This window comes from Chlamydotis macqueenii, chromosome 1, assembly GCF_036417535.1.
Source record: "Chlamydotis macqueenii isolate bChlMac1 chromosome 1, bChlMac1.mat, whole genome shotgun sequence".
Lineage (NCBI taxonomy): Eukaryota > Metazoa > Chordata > Aves > Otidiformes > Otididae > Chlamydotis > Chlamydotis macqueenii.
The window spans coordinates 197627976-197634531 of record NC_141556.1 but is presented as its reverse complement, the minus strand read 5'-3'; the positions used below and the strand labels follow the sequence as shown (position 1 = coordinate 197634531).

The window sequence follows — 6556 nt, the reverse complement described above, 5'->3', positions numbered from 1 at the left end:
TTAGATGCAAAATTTAAAAAATTCAGCCCATTTTCTGCTGTGTACCGGAAGAGTTCTTCATAAACTTCAATAGTAAACTAGGAGTGAGTAATTATTATACACAAACACTTCCAGTCTGTGGGTAGGAATAGCTGTATGTGGCATCTTGTGTACGATACGCTCAGTCAGCTCGCAGGCCGTAATCACACCACCCGAGTTTCATTCATCTCTTCTAGGCGGCCTCCTGGCACTCAGCCGCTTCGCAGGAGCACAGAAGGCAGGGTGGGATGGCGAGAGGTAGATTACTTCATCTGCATAAAAGTAACTGTGGGGTGGGAGGAAACATGTCATAATTAGAACATGGGACGGAAATCAATCTACCAACTCCGCCGCAGCCAGAGTTTGTGCTCTCCGACCTCCCTTTCTCCACCTGCAAAGACAGGGACAGGGAGGTATGGGGAGACTCCAACAGTAAAACCTCCATGAGCACCCGGGGATCTCGGAGGGCAGCGGGACCTTTGCTGGGCCGGGAGGACCCGCCGCCACCGCCGCCCGGACCGCCTCAACGCGGTGCCTCCCCTCTAGCCCCAGCCGGTAACGTCTTGGTCTTTCGCGAGGGTCTGTGACTACGGCGGTCTTGGCCTCCCTTGGCGGACGGGAGACCACGGCGCGGCGGGTGACCCGTGGCCTTCGGCCGCCCATCACCCAAGGCCGCTGCCAAGGTCGGCTCGGGTCCTGACCAGGCGGCGGCGAAGGCTGGGGCGGGCGAGTCCCCTCTCAGCTGCCGCCCGCCCGCTCGGCCCGGCCCGGCCCGGCCCGGCCTCCCAGCGGCGCGGCGGGAGGCGGGGACGGGGCGGCGGCCCGGCGGGCCTGGCTGGCCGGGGGCACGGCCCTGCGGAGCGCCTCTCGCAGCGCCGCGGGAATGAAGGGCAAGCAGCGGGAGGCGGTGGGCGAGGTGAAGGCGACCTTGCCGCCGCTCCTCCCGCCCGCGGCGGCGGGGCGAACCGCCCTCCCCACGGCGTGCGGCTGCCGGCAGGTTGCAGGTGGGTGGCTGCGAGGGGCCCGGCCCCGGGCGGGGTGGGGTGCACGGCGGCCAGGGCAGTGCCATACCGTGCCGTGCCGTGGCCGGCGGCGGTGGCGGCGGCGATTTCCCCGCTCCACGTTCCCGCCCCGGCGCCGCCCATTGCCGGGGCCGAGCCGGCGCGTGTGTCAACACGGGGCCGCCGCGCCGGCCCTGCCCCCGGCGCCTCCCCGAGGTCGCCCGGCGGAGATCGCCCGGGCGGCGGAGGCCGCGGCGCGGCGGGGGAGCAGGAGGAGCCGCCGCCGCTCGGTGCTTCCCCGGGAGGTAGGAGACAGACCCCGACGCGCCGCCCCGGGGGGCCGGCGCCGGCCGCCCCGCGCCTCGGCAGGCCCCGCGGCCGGCCCCTCGGCGGGCCCCGTTCCCTGCGGAAAGTTTTCCTCGACCTCGCCGCCGCCGACCCCGGCGGGAGCCGCGGGCCCAAGGCAGCGAGAGCGGCCGTGCCCCCCCGCGGCGCCGGCTGGGTCCCGGGGGCCGGTCCCGCGGCTGTCCCGGTCCCGCGGCTGTCCCGGAGCAGCAGCCCTCCCGGGGGACGAGAACCCGGGAGTCTGAGAAGGAATTTAAAAGTTGTTTCAGGTACTCTACCTACCCCGCCGTTCCCCTGCTTCAGACTTTTGGGGGTTTTGGAGTTTTCTTAATAATTCTGTGCAAACAGTGGAGATTTATTCTCTGCACTTCGGGTGAGAGAACCAACTGCATAAGTTGGCTTGTTCTGTTTCACCAAACCGTAATAGGTAGAAACCTCTAAAAGCATTGGCTGCACCGTTCTCAGTTTCAGCTGTTTAAGTTGCAAGTGCTCTTGAAAATTAATTTTCATTCACCTGTGTGTTTTGGACCTAATTCCGCAGGCATGTCTGAGTAACGCCGGGCATGTACGGTTGTATTTGTGGAGCGGTGACGTTATTTTACAAATGTCCCCGGGGGAGGAAGCTCTGCTGTGCTGTGTTTGTACAGCACCTTCTGCAGCCGGTCCTGGTCCTGCCTGGCACGCCTGTGCCTGGCTCTGCTTTGGTGCCTTTGACAGGGCCGGATAGCCCTTATGCGATGGTGTTGCTGAAAGTTGGATTAAGTAAACCCATCCCCCTGAACGGACGGCCACGCTTTTTTAACAGCAGATGTATTGAACTGTCTTGTTTACTGTGTCTTGTCCTCTTGGTCTGCGTTCGCAAAGCAGAGACATAATTCATAATTGCGGCTTTTAGGGTTATGCAATTAGCAACATACTTAAGAGAGCAGTAGCATAGTCTTTTGATCTGGAAAGAAAATAAACCATTCAAATGTGTCTGAGTTTTTGAAGTGGCAGAGTACTTCCTCTTCCACTGCCTCCTTACTGCTTAGCATGTACCCATATAGAACCCAGTGAGTTCATTATAATGCTGCTTCTAGTACTGTGTTAGATAAATCTTAACCAACTAAATTTTCTTCTGGTGATGCTCCAGGGTGAGATTACGCTTCAGCAGAGTGTACTGTAGAGAATGGATCAAAATTCAAGCATGTTGTCATTTTAAAAAGAATTTGTTATGTTAGTATAAAACACATTTGAAACTGTTTTAGGGAAATTAGGAAAGGTTTTTGTGTTTTCTCTCCCTCCTCCCTTCTTTTTTGTTAACTAGACCAATTAGTCCTGAGAATTCAAAAACTTTGGATTTTTTTTTCTTTTTCCTAATGGAGTTGAACCAATTCCAGGTATTTAATCTCTCCACAAACCTTGCAGTATTTATGGTTTTAGTCCAACACAGTTATTACACCTTTATTACTACACTAGACTTCCATAGGGCAGCAGTCATTCAGTGCTCTTATAATTGCCATTACCATTTGTGATCCTTTCAGAAGACAGTTATTTTGTATGAGATCCTGTTAGATAGAGCTCCACTAACAATATTTTTAGTCATCTGCAGATCAAAACACGCTTTAAAACATGTTGTCTTACAATGTAAATGCAAAGAGAAGTGGAGTTTATTGAAGGTATGCAATTTAAAAACAAACCCTATACACTCAACCTGACAGAGCATGAAGGGATTATCCAGACTTGACTCATCTGTGTAGATTGTGCATTTCAGGCCGACTGCTGAGCTGAGCAATAGTCTGCTGGAGTGATTTCACTGCCTGCTTCTCTGGGTTGTGCCAGCCTTTCAAAAAATTATTGGTGTTCCAGAGCTGTTTTTTTTTTTTTTTTTGAAGAAAACTAGACTTGCAGTTGATGAGACTCAAAAACATTGGAGATTCAGTTCAATATTTGATGAAACTGCTTACTGTTCAATTTTATATAGGTAAATCAAAAACCTTATGAGATTTTCTTCTGTGAGATCTTATGCATCTTATGCAGTTGAAAATACTCTTTAAATGAGCTGGAAAAAGGCAATTCAAAGTCAGCTTGAAGTGAAATGAGGAACTTGCTTGGCTCGGGTCAGTTTTTGTTGTACTCGGAAATGGCTATGTCTGAGCAACTCCGTGTTTGGTAGAAAGGAGATGTGTGATTTAATTTGACTTCTTTCATTACAGAAGTCATAAAATCTTGGTTGGTATTTTCTGCATCAGATCCATACCTTCTGGCTTGAACCAGTACTTTAGGAAAAAAAAAAAAAGAGGAGATCTGCCCTTGAACACTTAAAGTCTGTGTAGTTTTTTTGCTGGTTGCTCTTTATTTTTTTAATTAAAACAGAGCCTAATCTGAACTTGCTAGCCTCAGCTTCCAGTCATGGATCTCTTCATAGTCTGTATTTTAAATAATTCTTAAAAACTGAAGTGCTTGAAAGAGAGTGACAGTAGTAAGATTGGGGGGAGGGAGTTATAGTAACTAAGAAGAAGGTTAAAAAACGTGTGATGTGTAAGGTTATGGCTTGAAACTCCTCTTTTTCCTGTTCTGTAAGTATTATTCTGCTGATTTTGCTGTGTGGTGAAGCACTGTCCCACGTTTAGCTAGGAAGTGGCGGATAGGATTTTTTTAAGTTATTCAAGACAGATTTCATCGCTCACTCATTTCCGTCGTGTTTGTTGCCATGGCAGCTAGCCAGTGGCCTTATTAGTGATTAAGGTGGTTACACTTTGGTTTTGTGTCTTGTGGTACTGGAAACTCTGTCTGAGGTACTGTAAGAAACAGATGTTGTACGAAGACTGTGGTGAGTTGTCTTTGTGAAGAGACTGAAATGTTTCTGTCCTCGGACTGAAATTATTATACAGTGATGCTTTCTATCTCTTATTATGTATAGTTATGTTTAAAATGCCTCCTGTCTTCAAGCTTGCTAAATATTTACAATAAATGTACTACTTCTACCATATGTTTGAAGCAAGAAACCCATTAATTGAGCAAGCCTGTATTTTTACGCTTGAAAGAGTTGACACGTACTTTATTTTAGTAACTAAATTGTATGTAAAGGGTAGAATATAACAGAGGCAGAGGTGAGGTAGCGTAACAAGAAGCAGAGTCATTTTTTGTACCTCCTGATCTCAAACTGTAGTCATTTCCAGTTAGCACATAGATAGAAAATCAATTGTAATCTGCTCATAATTGCCTTCCTGGTAGAGTTATGAGGCATTTCTTTCCCCCAATCTTTTTTTTTTTTAATCTTTCTTTATTTTTTTTTTTCCCAAGAAAAATACTGTTTTTTTTTCTCTCTCCATATTTTTTTTTGTCTTCATATCTTATGGAATAAGCAGCTCTCCAGAGTTTGAGGAGAAAAATACTGTACAGATGTTCTTCACTGTAAATCTGTGCTTCTTTAAATGTTTTTGTGTAACAGCTGGAGGCTCTGTCAAAAAGTATGTTCCTTACTGTGTTATTTACTGATGAGCAGAAATTGAGGAAGATTTTCGTAACCTTTGGGCTTTCTGCTCAGGTGAACTAGGCATTTCTCTTTTATGTATCAGGATTTATTACGTCAGGGCAGATCACATTTCTTTTTTAAAAGGCTGAGCTTGCACTACCAAAAATTCAAATTGTATTTTGCTTAGTATGAAGTGCTGGGCTTGATACTTGCCACTGACTTTCCCATTCTGCAAGGATATTGTATTGCCCAGTTAAGGAATTATTTTAGCTTTTCGACAAACTCAAGCTCCATTCATTCTTGAATCATAGCTACAGAATGAGATTGTTTTGAAAGAGTACTTTAATTTTCAGACTTGTACTTCTGCTGTCCCGACTGGAAAGGTCCAGACAGGACCTTTTCAAAGTTTGCCCTGGGGAGTAACGAAGCTCACCCTCTGCAACTGCGAGATTCGTCATTCCTGCAGGCTCACCTTACAGCAGACGGCAGACTACTTCTCCTAACTGCCTCGGCATTTTAAGGTTGTATTTGCTTGATTTATGATACCAGTGTAACACTTCAAAATTTGACGTACGTCATCTTCCTCCCTGGGAGGGGAGATGTTTGTTTATATATACATATATGTGTACATGTATATATACAGAATAAAACGCTAGACCATCCTAGGGTCTGCCATTCTTTAAGTGTAGAAAGCTCCTGTGTGCTCACAAATACAGCTCCCAGTACCTCTGTTTTAGACCAAAGTGATTTGGTTCTGTGTTCTTCCAGGATAAATATATGATTTATGTAAAACTTCTGCAAGATTATGCAAAGAATTTAAAAGGTATTCTGTGTCAAAGTTATAGTTCTCTTGAGGGCGGATAGTGAGGAAACTAAAGCTATGGTCAGGAGGAGGGATTTTACTTAATAGGAAGTTGATATTTTGAGAAAAGAGTAGGGAGAGAAGAGGGAGAGACAAAGCAAGACATTCAGTGGTTGGGAGTGCAGGAGAGTTTAATGGATGTTAATAATCCTCCCAATGGAAGGAATACAGTAATTTCTTTTGGTATGAAAGGAATGTCTTGGGAGGTGATTGAGAGTTGCAGAGGAGTGCCAGAGATTGGGGAAGTCAGTGAAGCTGGAGGTGTTCAGCAGTAACTGTGACACAGGTTATGGCAAATACCTGAAAAGTGGTCTGCTTGCTATGTGTAGGTAAAGCTCAGAGGCTAGGAAGAGCCTTAAATCCTTGAGTCCTTTACTAATTGACAAAAACTGTCATCATAATTGCTAAATGACCATTTGTGTGAGCCATCCTCCCTTATGAGCTGTAAAAATTAGTGTGTTAAGTTGTGAAATCAATGAATCAGTCCCATCAAACTTTGAAGTTTTGCGATGATCAGAAAATTTCTGCTGTGCTGTGACTTAAACCTTTTATCGTAGGGCTAATTAAATTTGGTGGTTTGGCAGAGATTGGCTGGAAAAGGAACAGATTTCCTTTAGCAGAAGCTACTTTCTTAGTCTCCTTTTGTTCTGCAAATTGTTTACGTAAGTAGCTGCTGGTATTTATAAATCCTCATCTCTGTGCTTTCCTAGTCACAATTATAGTTGGTGCCCTGACTCTCGACAGGTCTCTTCAGTTCTTCGTCATCTGTAAAGCTGGTGTTTGAATCACAGAGTTATCTAATCTTTCTAATCAATGCATGGCCTTATCCTTGATGAGAGACGTTTCTCTTGCAAAGATTACCATCCACGCTTT

General features: G+C 46.6%; 1 protein-coding gene across 2 annotated transcripts in view; it reads left to right on the top strand.

Annotated features, from left to right (window-relative positions):
- The first annotated feature begins 925 nt into the window (after window positions 1-925).
- The window catches only part of ZC3H12C (zinc finger CCCH-type containing 12C), a 42321-nt gene continuing 36690 nt past the window's right edge, over window positions 926-6556 (top strand). Inside the window, exon 1 of one of the 2 annotated variants that reach the window (XM_086739552.1) lies at window positions 926-1022. The gene's annotated coding sequence lies outside the window, so the exon portion shown is untranslated. Of the gene's footprint in view, window positions 1023-1548; window positions 1634-6556 lie in introns of those variants that run through there. The other variant, XM_086739551.1, reaches the window with a different exon arrangement.